Here is a 14,451-nt window from a genome sequence, read left to right on the forward strand (position 1 = left end):
AGTGCTTGACAACTAGGTCACACTACACTGTGTTCCAAATTATTATGCAAATAATATTTTCTCAGATTTTCCCAAATTACCTACATGAATTGCAGTCATTGTAATTTTCCAGTCAAATAACTATTAGAGTACAATTGAAAGGTTTTTGTACAAACTGCCTATGATAACAGTATATTTAAAAAAAAATAAAAAACTCAAACTGCACTCAAAATGCATGTTCCAAATTATTATGCACAGCAGAGTTTTCAACCTTTTCATTTTAATAAAGAACAAAAAAATGGTCATTTTTGAAATTATAAGCATTAGCAGGTTATTACAAACTGAAATCAAACAGTTTTCAACTCAAAACTTTATTCTAGGTGATGTTACATTTGCACATAGGACCCCTTGTTCGAAAGGAGCTTCTGAACTCTCTCGTCCATTGAATTTGTCAGGTTTTGGATGGTTTCTGCTTTAATTGTTTTGCATGAGGACAGAATACCCTCCCGGAGCTGTTGCTTAGATGTGAACTGCCTCCTGCCATCATAGACACTCCTTTTGATGATGCTCCAGAGGTTCTCAATGGGGTTGAGGTCAGGGGAGCATGGGTGCCACACCATAAGTTTGTCCCCTTTTATGCCCATAGCAGCCAGAGATGCAGATGTTTTATGTGCAGCATGAGACGGGGCATTATCATGCATGAAAATGATCTTGCTGCGGAATACACGGTTCTTTTTCTTGAACCATGGAAGGAAGTGCTGTTTGAGAAACTCAACATACATTATGGAGTTCATCTTTACCCCTTCAGGGATCCTAAAAGGGCCGACAATCTCTCTCCCCATGATTCCAGCCCAAAACATTACTCCACCTCCGCCTTGTTAGCGCCGTAGCCGTGTTTGCATGGGGTGTCCATCAACCAGCCATCCTCCACTCCATCCATCTGGACCATCGAGATCATTTCATGCATGATAATGCCCAGTCTCATGCTGCACATAACACATCTGCATCTCTGGCTGCTATGGGCATAAAAGGGGACAAACTTATGGTGTGGCCCCTGTGCTCCCCTGACCTCAACCCCATTGAGAACCTCTGGAGCATCATCAAAAGGAGTGTCTATGATGGCGGGAGGCAGTTTACATCTAAGCAACAGCTCTGGGAGGGTATTCTGTCCTCATGCAAAACAATTAAAGCAGAAACCATCCAAAACCTGACAAATTCAATGAATGAGAGAGTTCAGAAGCTCCTTTCGAACAAGGGGTCCTATGTGCAAATGTTACATCACCTAGAATAAAGTTTTGAGTTGAAAACTGTTTGATTTCAGTTTGTAATAACCTGCTAATGCTTATAATTTAAAAAATGACAATTTTTTTGTTCTTTATTAAAATGAAAAGGTTGAAAACTCTGCTGTGCATAATAATTTGGAACATGCATTTTGAGTGCAGTTTGAGTTTTTTATTTTTTTAAAAATATACTGTTATCATAGGCAGTTTGTACAAAAACCTTTCAATTGTACTCTAATAGTTATTTGACTGGAAAATTACAATGACTGCAATTCATATAGGTAATTTGGGAAAATCTGAGAAAATATTATTTGCATAATAATTTGGAACACAGTGTATATAAATCCATGCAAACAGCATGGATTTATATAGTGTGACCGTAAGAATGTTTAAAAATAAAAAAATAAACCGATACTTACCCTCCGATGGCCCGGTGTGTGTTGCTGCGCTCCTTCCTGGCTGCCAGCTGATCGCGGGACACTGCACTGAAAGACCTGCGGTCACATGACTGTGACGTCACCGCAGGTCCTTCAGTCCTGCCCGCAAGCACAGGGAAGGAGACCGGGGGCCGTCGGAAGGTGAATATAATCTTTATTTTTTATTCTTTTTTTTACAGGTACAGTGGTACCCAGGTCTGGATGAGACTCTCCTCCAGACTTGGGTACCATTCGCACATTGAAACGCATATAATCCATGAGTACAAATGTACTGATACGGATTATGTGCGTCTCAATGCAAGTCAATGGCGGCGCACTTCCGCATAATTAATGGACATGCTGCGGATTTTTGAGCGCAGCATAAACGCTGCAGAAAAATCCGCAGCATGGGCATTGACAGTGCGGCTTGTCATTGGGGACCATGGGGGGCGGATTACCATGCGTTTTTGAAGCGTTTACGCTGCTGAAATTCCGCAGCATAAACGCTTGAAAAACGCATCGTGGGCACACAGCCTTCCAAGCGATTTTAACCCCTTTCCAACCTTGTCAGTAATAGTACGTAGCTGTGCCCTGGGACTTATGGACCAGCTACGTATTATTACACGCGCTGTGATCGCGCCCGCACACAGGCGGTGCGGGACGATCGCTGCCGGTTGTCAGCTGATTGTCACAGCTGACACCCTGTGCTATGTGCTGGGAGCGGTCCCGAACCGCTCCCGGCACATTAACTCCCGCAATGCTGCGATCGAAGTCGATCGCAGCATTGCGGTGGCAAAGGGGGAGGTGATCGGTATACTCACCTCTCCTGCCGGCGTCCAGCGATGTCTGCGGCGGCTTCCGGATGTTGCCATGACGACCCGATGTCGTCATGACAACCCGATGTCGTCATGACAACATCCGGGTCACCAGGAGGCAGGACGTTCCTTTGGTCATGCGCAGTGCGCGACCAAAGTAATGTCTCCCCTGTGTGCAGCGCTGACAGGCTGCATGACAAAGGGAGCTACTGCTCTCTATGCCATGCAGCCGATCAGGCTGCAAAAAGTGAAAGTCCCATAGTGGGACAATGTGTAAAAGTAAAAAAAAAAAGTAGAAAAGTGAAAAAAAAAATTGTAAAAATATATATAAAAAAAAGAAAAAATAATCCCGAAAAAATAAAAATATATTGAACGGATAATATTTATTTGTTCTGAAAAAAAAAACAAAAAAACAATAAAAGTGAACATATTTGGTATCGCCGCGTCCGGAACGACCTGACCTATAAAACTGTCCCACTAGTTAACCCCTTTAGTGAACATGGTAAAAAAACTAAATAGAAAACTAAGCAAAAAACAATGCTTTATCATCATACCGCCAAACAAAAAATGGAATATCGCGATTAAAAAGACGAATGTAAATAAAAATGGTACCGCTAAAAACGTCATCTTGTCCCGCAAAAACAAGCCACCACACAGCTCCATTGTCCGAAAAAAAAAAAAGTTATAGCTCTTAGAATAAAGCGATACAAAAAATTATTTTTTCTAGAAAATCGTTTTTATTGTGTAAAAGCGGCAAAATAAAACAAAAAAAACTATATAAATGCGGTACCGCTGTAAATGCACTGACCCGAAGAATAACGCTGCATTATCAATTTCACCACACGCGGAACGGAATAAAAAAAACCACGAAAAAACAATTCCTGAATTGTTGTTTTTTGTTTATTCTGCCTCCCAAAAATCAGAATAGAAAGCGATCAAAAAATGTCACGTGCCTGAAAATGGTACCAATAAAAACGACAACTTGTCCCGCAAAAAACAAGCCATCACATGACTCTGTAGGCCAAAATATGGAAAAATTATAGCTATCAAAATATGGTGATGCAAAAAAAGCATCTTTTAGTGTGTGACAACTGTCAGTCATAAAACCCGATATGAATCTGGTATTGCTGTAATCACACCGACCCGAAGAATAAAATAGTCTAATCACTTATACCACGCGAGGTATGGTGTAAAAAAATAAACTCTAGGGTTACGGTTGTGCTAGGGTTACGGTTGTGCTAGGGTTACGGTTGTGCTAGGGTTACGGTTGGTTTTTTTTCAAAAGTAAAGAAAAAAAAATGATGACAATATGGCGACCAGTGTTGAGCGCAAGTGCTCGCTACTTGAGTTTGCATCGGGTACTCGGGTATGCACTGAGTATCGCGGGTGCTCGAGTGACATGCTCGAGTCTCTGCCCCATATGCTTCGCAGCCCAAAAAAACGTTGCTGGGATCGCCTGCCATGCACGAGTGATCCCCGCATGTTTTTTTTGGGGCATCTAACAACCGTGAAACATGCGGGGCAGGCACTCAAGCATGTCATTCGAGCACCCGCGATACTTGGTGCATACCCGAGTACCCGATGCAAACTCAAGTAGCGAGCACTTGTGCTCAAGACTAATGACAACTTATTCAATATGATGACCTAATGTTATCAAATTCTGTTGTACCTTTGGGATCAAAATATATACTACACCCCTTGATAAAATTCTTGAGGGGTCTAGTTTCCAAAATGGGGTCACTTGTGGGGGGTTTCCACTATTTCGGCACATCAGCGGCTCCCGAAATGCGACATGGCGTCCGCTCTTGATTCCAGACAATTTTGCGTTCAAAAAGTCACACAGTGCTCCTTCCCTTCTGAACCCTGACGTGCGCCCAAACACTGTATTTTCCCCACATATGGGGTATTGGCGTACTCAGCAGAAATTGCACAACAGTTTTTAGGTTCCATTTTCTCCTCTTACCCTTGTGAAACTAAAAAAATTGGGGCAAAAAGATCATTTTTGTGGAAAAAGTTAGATTTTTTTATTTTCACTGCTTCATGTTCTAAACTTCTGTGAAGCACTTGGGGGTTAAGGGTGCTCACCACACATCTAGATAAGTTCCCTCAGGGATCTAGTTTCCAAAATGGTGTCACTTGTGGGGGTTTTCCACTGTTTAGGCACATCATGGGCCCATCCGCTAATTATTCAAGCAAATTTTACATTCAAAAAGTCAAATGGCGCTCCTTCCCTTCCGAACCCTGCCGTGCGCCCAAACAGTGGTTTTCCCCCACATATGGGGTATCGGCTTACTCAGGAGAGATTGCACAACAAGTTGCACGGTGCAATTTCTCCTGTTACCCTTATGAAAATGCAAAACTGGGGGCTGAAAAACATTTTTGTGGGAAAAATGTGAAAATTTTATTTTCACGGCTCCATGTTATAAACTTCTGTGAAGCACCTGGGGGTTCAAGATGCTCACCACACATCTAGATAAGTTCCCTGAGGGGTCTAGTTTCCAAAATGGTGTCACTTGTGGGGGTTTTCCACTGTTTAGGCACATCAGGGGCTTTCCAAACGCAACATGGCGTCCGCAAATTATTCAAGCAAATTTTACATTCAAAAAGTCAAATGGCGCTCCTTCCCTTCTGAGCCCTGCTGTGCGCCCAAACAGTGTTTTTTCCCCACGTATGGGGGTATCTGTGTACTCAGGGGAAATTGCACAACAAATTTTGGGGTCCATTTTTTCCTGTTACCCCTGCAAAAATAAAAGTGAAATAATTGTGAAAAGTTAAATGTTCATTTTTTTCTTCCCCATTCTAAAAATTCCTGTGAAGCACGTGAAGGGTTAATAAACTTCTTGAATGTGGTTTTGAGCACCTTGAGGGGTGCAGTTTTATAATGGTGTCACTTTTGGGTATTTTCTGTCATAAATGCCCCTCAAAGTCACTTCAAATGTGATGTGGTCTCTAAAAAAATGGTTTTGTAAATTTTGTTGGAAAAATGAGAAATCGCTGGTCAACTTTTAACCCTTATAGCGCGCTAATAAAAAAAAATTTTGATTCCAAAATTGTGCTGATGTAAAGTAGACATGTGGGAAATGTTATTTATTAACTATTTTGTGTGACATAACTCTCTGATTTAACGGAATAAAAATTAAAATTTTGAAAATTGTGAAATTTTCAAAATTTTCACCAAATTTCCAATTTTTTCACAAATAAACGCAAGTGATATCGAAGAAATTTTACCACAATCATGAAGTAAAATATGTCACGAAAAAACAGTCTCAGAATCAGCGGGATCCGTTGAAGTGTTTCAGAGTAATTACCTCATAAAGTGACAGTGGTCAGAATTGTAAAAATTGGCCTGGTCATTAACGTGCAAACCACCCTGGGGGGTAAAGGGGTTAAGCATCACTTGAAAAAGGGCTTGACAAGTTGGTCACACAATATAAATCCATGCAACTGACATGGATTTATATTGTGTGACCAACTTATGAGGAGATTTCTGCTTCAAATGCTGCATCTAAAGTAAAAAAAAGAATAAAAAAAAAAAAAAAAAAACCCCTTATACTCATCTCTCCGGCGGCCCCCGGTCTGCTCCCGGCTGCGTCCTCTCTCCTCGGCGCCTCCCGGTCTCCTCCTGGTGGCGATCCTCTCTGTTTGGCGTCCCGCGGTGTACTGGCAGGACCTGCAGTGATGTAATTTAATCTGCTGATGGTCACATGACCGCTGACGTCAGCGGTCAGGTGATGGTCGTATGACCATCAGCTGATGAAATGACGTCACCGCAGGTCCTGCCAGTACACTGCGTGACGCCGACGAGAGAGGAGCACCGCCAGGAGGAGACCGGGGGGTGGGGCGCCGAGGAGAGAGGACGCAGCCGGGAGCAGACCGGGGGCCGCCGGAGAGGTGAGTGTGAATAATTTTTTTTATTTTTTACTTTATAATTCTTTTTTAACGATGGTACCCGGGTCGGATGAGAGGAGTAGCAGTCTCCTCTTCTCCAGACCCGGGTACCATCTTGCAATTGAACCATATTACATCCACATGTATACATGCGGATATTATGTGGTTCAATGCAAGTCAATGGGCACGATTTCCCCACGAAATCGCGCCCAAATTGGTAGTGCTGCGGATTTTTCCGCAATGATAATCCGCAGCGGAAATTTCAATATCAGCTAGCCCTCCTCCACCTCCCCCGCTCTAGAGCCGCCCCCCCACATGTGCGCCAGTCTCACTTTTTGTTGTTGCTGACATCACTGCTGCAGCCAATCACCGAGCTTCGTGCCTAGTGCCGGCTACATCAGCAGAGTGGCAGAGCTCAGTGATTGGCTGCAGCGGTGTTGTGCGCTGTCAACATGACATCACAACTACAGCCAATATACATTGACTGGAGCAGCGGTGGGGAAGCGGCGCTGGATCGGGGGAGAGTGAGCGTCATCTGTTGCTCTAATTTTACAATAAAGGAATCGGTTGGGGTCTACTTTTGTATAAGCAGATACCCCTTTTTGCTGTTTTAACTCTTTCCAGATTTCATATCTTAGGCCTTGTTCACATGTTCAGTATTTGGTCAGTACGTTTCCTCAGTATTAGGCCACGGCTCCACTATCAGTATTTGGTCAGTATTCGGTCAGTGTTTTTTCTCAGGAGTGGGAGCCAAAACCAGGTGAGGAACAATCAGAGAAAAGGTATAAAAGAAACAAGTCACCTATCACTGGTCGTGTACTGGCCGCCAATCAGTCTGGACCATCATCAGTACATGTCTTCTATGTGCCTCATGTTATCGGCAGCACATCACCTGCTTACTCGGCACAATGTGCTCCCTATAATTTTTTTTTTTTTTAGCATTTTGAGCGCTTAAAATCCATCAGACCCTACGGCTTAATTTCACACGACTGTATAAAAAAATAACCTGATTTTCATCCTGACAAATCACATAACTTTTCAACTGCAAAGTCGTCTGATTTTTACATCTCTGCAGCATCTGTTATACATCAGCAGTGAAGGAACTTTATAAGAATAAATACAGTTTCGTATGTTAATAATGGCAATGTATGCGTAAAGATCGGACGCTGTACGGATGATCCACATGGGATACAATTTTTTTTCACTCATAGACTTGTATAGGCACGTCTCATCCGAAATCCGGAACAGAGCAGTCCATGCTGCGATTTCACGTGGACATTCACTCCATGTAAAAAATATAGTAATCTGAACAACGCTATTGTATAACACTGCTCTGAGTGCTGTCTTTGTAATCTTGTTTTTTCCACGGACACCATGGACCAGAAATATGGTTGTGTGAAAGTAGACAGCAAACAAGATTTATCATTTTTTCCCAGTAGCTGCTAAAAGTGATGTCACAGTACAGGAGTAATGAGCACAGTGATGTCACAGTACAGGAGTATTGAGCTCAGTGATGTCACAGTACAGGAGTAATGAGCTCAGTGATGTCACAGTACAGGAGTAATGAGCTCAGTGATATCACAGTACAGGAGTAATGAGCACAGTGATGTCACAGTACAGGAGGAATGATCGCAGTGATGTCACAGTACAGGATGAATGAGCACTGTGATGTCACACTACAGGAGTCATGAGCACAGTGATGTCACAGTACAGGAGTAATAAGCTCAGTGATGTCACAGTACAGGAGTAATGAGCTCAGTGATGTCACAGTACAGGAGTAATGAGCTCAGTGATATCACAGTACAGGAGTAATGAGCTCAGTGATGTCACAGTACAGGAGGAATGATCACAGTGATGTCACAGTACAGGATGAATGAGCACTGTGATGTCACAGTGCAGGATGAATGAGCACAGTGATGCCACAGTACCGGAGTAATGAGCACAGTGATGTCACAGTACAGGAGTAATAAGCTCAGTGATGTCACAGTACAGGAGTCATGAGCACAGTGATGTCACAGTACAGGAGTAATAAGCTCAGTGATGTCACAGTACAGGAGTAATGAGCTCAGTGATGTCACAGTACAGGAGTAATGAGCTCAGTGATGTCACAGTACAGGAGTAATGAGCACAGTGATGTCACAGTACAGAAGTAATGAGCACAGTGATGTCACAGTACAGGAGTAATGAGCTCAGTGATGTCACAGTACATGAGTAATGAGCTCAGTGATGTCACAGTACAGGAGTAATGAGCACAGTGATGTCACAGTACAGGAGTAATGAGCATAGTGATGTCAGTACAGGAGTAATGAGCACAGTGATGTCAGTACAGGAGGAATGAGCACAGTGATGTCACAGTACAGGAGTAATAATGAGCACAGTGATGTCACAGTACAGGAGTAATAACCACAGTGACGTCATAGTACAAGAGGAATGAGCACAGTGATGTCACAGTACAGGAGTAATGAGCACAGTGATGTCAGTGCAGGAGGAATGAGCACAGTGATGTCACAGTACTGGAGTAATAATGAGCACAGTGATGTCACAGTACAGGAGTAATAATGAGCACAGTGATGTCACAGTACAGGAGTAATAACCACAATGACGTCATAGTACAAGAGGAATGAGCGCAGTGATGTCACAGTACAGGAGAAATGAGCACAGTGATGTCACAGTACAGGAGTATTGAGCTCAGTGATGTCACAGTACAGGAGTAATGAGTACAGTGACGTCATAGTACAAGAGGAATGAGCGCAGTGATGTCACAGTACAGGAGTAATGAGCACAGTGATGTCACAGTACAGGAGTATTGAGCTCAGTGATGTCACAGTACAGGAGTAATGAGCACAGTGATATCACAGTGCAGGAGGAATGAGCTCAGTGATGTCACAGTACAGGAGTAATGAGCACAGTGATGTCAGTACAGGAGGAGTGAGCACAGTGATGTCACAGTACAGGAGTAATGAGCACAGTGATATCACAGTACAGGAGTAATGAGCACAGTGATGTCAGTACAGGAGGAATGAGCACAGTGATGTCACAGTACAGGAGGAATGAGCACAGTGATGTCAGTACAGGAGTAATGAGCACAGTGATGTCAGTACAGGAGGAATGAGCACAGTGATGTCAGTACAGGAGGAATGAGCACAGTGATGTCACAGTACAGGAGTAATGAGCACAGTGATATCACAGTACAGGAGTAATGAGCACAGTGATGTCAGTACAGAAAGAATGAGCACAGTGATGTCACAGTACAGGAGGAATGAGCTCAGTGATGTCACAGTACAGGAGGAATGAGCACAGTGATGTCACAGTACAGGAGTAATAGCCACAGTGATGTCATAGTACAAGAGGAATGAGCACAGTGATGTCACAGTACAGGAGGAATGAGCACAGTGATGTCACAGTACAGGAGGAATGAGCACAGTGATGTCAGTACAGGAGGAATGAGCACAGTGATGTCACAGTACAGGAGGAATGAGCACAGTGATGTCTCAGCACAGGAGTAATGAACACAGTGATGTCAGTACAGGAGGAATGAGCACAGTGATGTCACAGTACAGGAGGAATGAGCACAGTGATGTCACAGTACAGGAGGAATGAGCACAGTGATGTCAGTACAGGAGGAATGAGCACAGTGATGTCACAGTACAGGAGGAATGAGCACAGTGATGTCACAGTACAGGAGGAATGAGCACAGTGATGTCACAGTACAGGAGTAATGAGCACAGTGATGTCACAGTACAGGAGGAATGAGCACAGTGATGTCTCAGCACAGGAGTAATGAACACAGTGATGTCAGTACAGGAGGAATGAGCACAGTGATGTCACAGTACAGGAGGAATGAGCACAGTGATGTCACAGTACAGGAGGAATGAGCACAGTGATGTCAGTACAGGAGGAATGAGCACAGTGATGTCACAGTACAGGAGGAATGAGCACAGTGATGTCACAATTATCTATTTCTCTTTTGTAGCACCAACATACAGTGGGGAAAATAAGTATTTGATACACTGCTGATTTTGCTAGTTTTTCCACCTACAAAGAATGGAGAGATCTGTAATTTTTATCATAGGTACACTTCAATTGTGAGAGACAGAATATAAAACAAAAATCCAGAAAATCACATTGTATGATTTTTAAATAATTAAATTGCATTTTATTGCATGGAATAAGGATTTGATTACCTACCAAACAGCAAGAATTCTGCCTCTCACAGACCTGTTAGTTTTTCTTTAAGAAGCCCTCCTACTCTGCACTCATTATCTGTATTAAATGCAACAGTTTGAACTCGTTACCTGTATAAATGACACCTGTCCACACACTCAATCACACTCCAACTTCTCCACCATGGCCAAGACCAAAGAGCTGTCTAAGGACAACAGGGACAAAATTGTAGACCTGCACAAGACTGGGATGGGCTACAGGACAATAGACAAGCAGCTTGGTGAGAAGGCAACACCTGTTGGCACAATTATTAGAAAATGGAAGAAACTGAAGATGACTGTCAATCTTCCTCGGTCTAGGGCTCCATGCAAGATCTCGCCTCGTGGGGTAAGAATTTGGCCACGGCCCCACCACCAGTGTGTGGTCAGTATTCTGTCTGTATTTTTTGTCAGGACTGGGAGACAAAACTAGGAGTGGGTGGTAAATGCAGAATTGGTGACTTGTTTCTATTATACCTTTTTCCTGATTGTTCCTCACCTGGTTTTGGCTCCCACTCCTGAGCAAAAATACTGACCAAATACTGATAGTGGGGCCGTGGCCTTATTCTGAGAAAGGTCAGGAATCAGCATAGAACTACACGGGAGGACCTGGTTAATGACCTGAAGAGAGCTGGAACCACAGTCTCAAACATTAATGTTAGTAACACACTACGCTGTCATGGATTAAAATCCTGCAGGGCACCAGGGTCCCCCTGCTCACGCCAGCACATGTCCAGGCCCATTTCAAATTTGCCAATGACCATCTGGATGATCCAGAGTAAGCATGGGAGAAGGTCATGTGGTCATATGAGAGCAAAATAGAAGCTTTTGGTATCAACTCCACTCACTGTGTTTGGAGGAAGAAGAAGAATGAGTATAACCCCAAAAACACCGTTCCAACTGTGAAGCATGGTGGGGAAATATGGTCAGGGTGCTTTTCTGCAAAAGGGACAGGACGATTGTACAGTATTGAAGATAGGATGGGATGGAGTCATGTATCACGAGATTTAGACCAACAACCTCCTTCCCTTAGTAAGAGCATTGAAGATGGGTCGTGGCTGGGTCTTCCAGGATGACAATGATCCGAAACAAACAGCCAGGGCAATAAGAAGTGGATCTGTAAGAAGCATTTCAAGGTCCTGAGGTGGTCTAGCCAGTCTCCAGACCTGAACCCAATAGAAAATCTTTGGATGGAGTTGAAACTCAATGTTGCCCAGCGACAGCCCCAAAACCTGAATGATCTGGAGAAGATCTGTATGGAGGAGTGGGCCCAAATCACTGCTGCAGTGTGTGCAAACTTGGTCAAGAACTACAGGAAAAGTCTGACCTCTGTAATTGCAAACAAAGGTTTCTGTATCAAATACTAAGTTCTGTTTTTCTATTGTATCAAAAACGTATTTCATGCAATAAAATGCAAATGAATTATGTAAAAGTCATACAATGTGATTTTCTGTTTTTTATTTATAGATTCTGTCTCTCACAGTTGTAGTGTAGCTATGATAACATTTAGAGATCTCTCCATTCTTTGCAGGTGGGAAAACTTGCAAAATTTGCAATGTATCAAATACTTATTTTCCCCACAGCACTTTACAGATATTGTCATCACTTACTGTTCAAAGAGGGGCTAACAACCTAAATTCCCTACCAGTATGTCTTTGGAAATTGGGAGGGAAACATAGAAACTGCTACACTGAGCCACCTTACTGCCCATATGCAAATATCCTCTTCAGAGAGGAAGAGAACAGAACTCTAGTGCCACCTACTTGAAGTAGCAATCCTAAAACTCACTATCAGGCTGTGTGCCCACAAAGCATTTTCCAAGCGTTTATGCTGCGGAATTTACGCAGCATAAACGCTTGGGAAACGCTTGGTAATCCGTTCCCCATGGTCCCCAATGACAAGCCGCAATGTCAATGCCCATGGTGCGGATTTTTCCACAGCATTTATGCTGCGTTCAAAAATCCGCAGCATGTCCATTAATTTTGCGGACACGCAGCGTAATCACTGCCATTGACTTGCATTGGACCGCGTGACATCCGCGTCACTCCATCTGCACATGCGGATATCACACGGTTCAATGTGCGGATGGTACCCAGGTCTGGAAAAGAGGAGACTCTCATCCAGACCTGGGTACCATAGTAACTGTAAAAAAAAGAATTTCAAATAAAAAATAAAGATTATTCTTACCTTCCGATGTCCTCCCGGTGTTTTCTCCCCTTCGTCTGGTCTGCTGTATGGATCGCGGTGTTGTGAAGGACCTGCCATGACGTCATTGAGTCATGTGACCTGTCACATGACTCAATGACGTCACCGCAGGTCCTTCATACCACCGCGAGCAGTGCAAGACACAGGACGCAGCAGAGAAAACACCGGGAGGACATCGGAAGGTAAGTATAATCTTTATTTATTTATTTTTTTACCATTCTTATTCTTTTTTTTTTTAACTAACTTGGTCACGCTACTATAAATCCATGCCGGCTGCATGGATTTATATAGTGTGAACAAGTTGTCAAGCACTTTCCAAGTGATGCTAAAATCGCTTGGAAAAGCGCTTGATAACCCGCATGCAGAAATGCATGCAAAAACGCTTGACAAACGCTTCTACGTGGCAGGAAAAACACAAGTAAAAACCGCATGCGTTTTTCCTGCCAGGGAAAAGTGGAAAAAATATGCAGCATTTCTGCATCGTGGGCACATAGCCTTAACCCTTTAATGAGCCTTGTTACAGGATTTATGATAAGAATCCAAACCACATTTTCTGTTTGTAGATAAATGTTTTAGAGTGTTTGCCCCTCCTCAGTGCAAAGCAGGAGGTCTGAATTGACTGATTGAGAGGCCTCTGACAGGGTGTCTAAGGGAAACGGTTTTCCTTGTGGAGAGCTCTCAGTCAGTATAGGAAGATTTATAGGCCATGCAATTTTTCTCTGGGATTAATCAAATATCCTCTAAAAATTAAGAGGATTAGACTTCTAGTGCCACCTACTGGATGTAGCAATCTTAAAAGTCAATATTGACACTTTGAGCCTTGCCACATGACTTAGGATAAAGTGTGGATATTGACTTTTAACCCCTTCACGACCTTTGACGTACCTATGTCATGGTCTGGAAGGAGTTCCTGCCAAATGACGTACAGTTACGTCATGGAGATCGTGCGGGGCATAGGTGTTGTGCCTGCACGATCGCCATCAGGAGCTCAGTTTAAATTATAGCTGAGCCCCAGCTTTTACAGCCGGGGGCGATGCTTGTACTGCCCCTGTCTGTTTAACCCCCTAAATGCTGCAATCAATAGCGATTGTGGCATTTAGAAGGCTAGGGGAAGGGGGGCTTCCAGCGATCGGCACGCCTGTGACGTATTTGCTGGCTGCCCATAATAGTCATGGCACATGAGGACCTCCAGGTCTGCCAGCATGGTCTAAAAGGCTTTCTGTCAGTGTAACACTCACAGGTGTCATGCATTACAGTGCATTATATCAGTGATCAGAGCAATAAAATTTAAAGTCCCATAGAGGGACTAAGTAAAAAAGTTAAAAAATAAGTCAAATTTTTTTTTTAAGATATTTGAAGAAAATATCACAAAATACATAAAAAAATGAAAAAAATATTATACCAATAATGAGTTTATTTATGTAAAAACAAAAAACATATACATACTTGGTATTGCCATGTCTGGAACGACCTGATCTATAAAACTGCCACACTAGTTAACCCTTTCAGTGAACACCGTAAAAAAATAAAAAAACGTGGCAAAAAACTTTGGTTTTACATCAGACCGCCAAAAAAAATGTGGAATAAAACGCGATCAAAAAGTCAAATGTAAATCAAAACGGTATCGCTGAAAACATCATCTTGTCCCGCAAAAAAACACACCACC

This window comes from Phyllobates terribilis, unplaced genomic scaffold (genome assembly GCF_046119375.1).
Source record: "Phyllobates terribilis strain yellow unplaced genomic scaffold, ASM4611937v1 Scaffold_13__5_contigs__length_258822181, whole genome shotgun sequence".
Lineage (NCBI taxonomy): Eukaryota > Metazoa > Chordata > Amphibia > Anura > Dendrobatidae > Phyllobates > Phyllobates terribilis.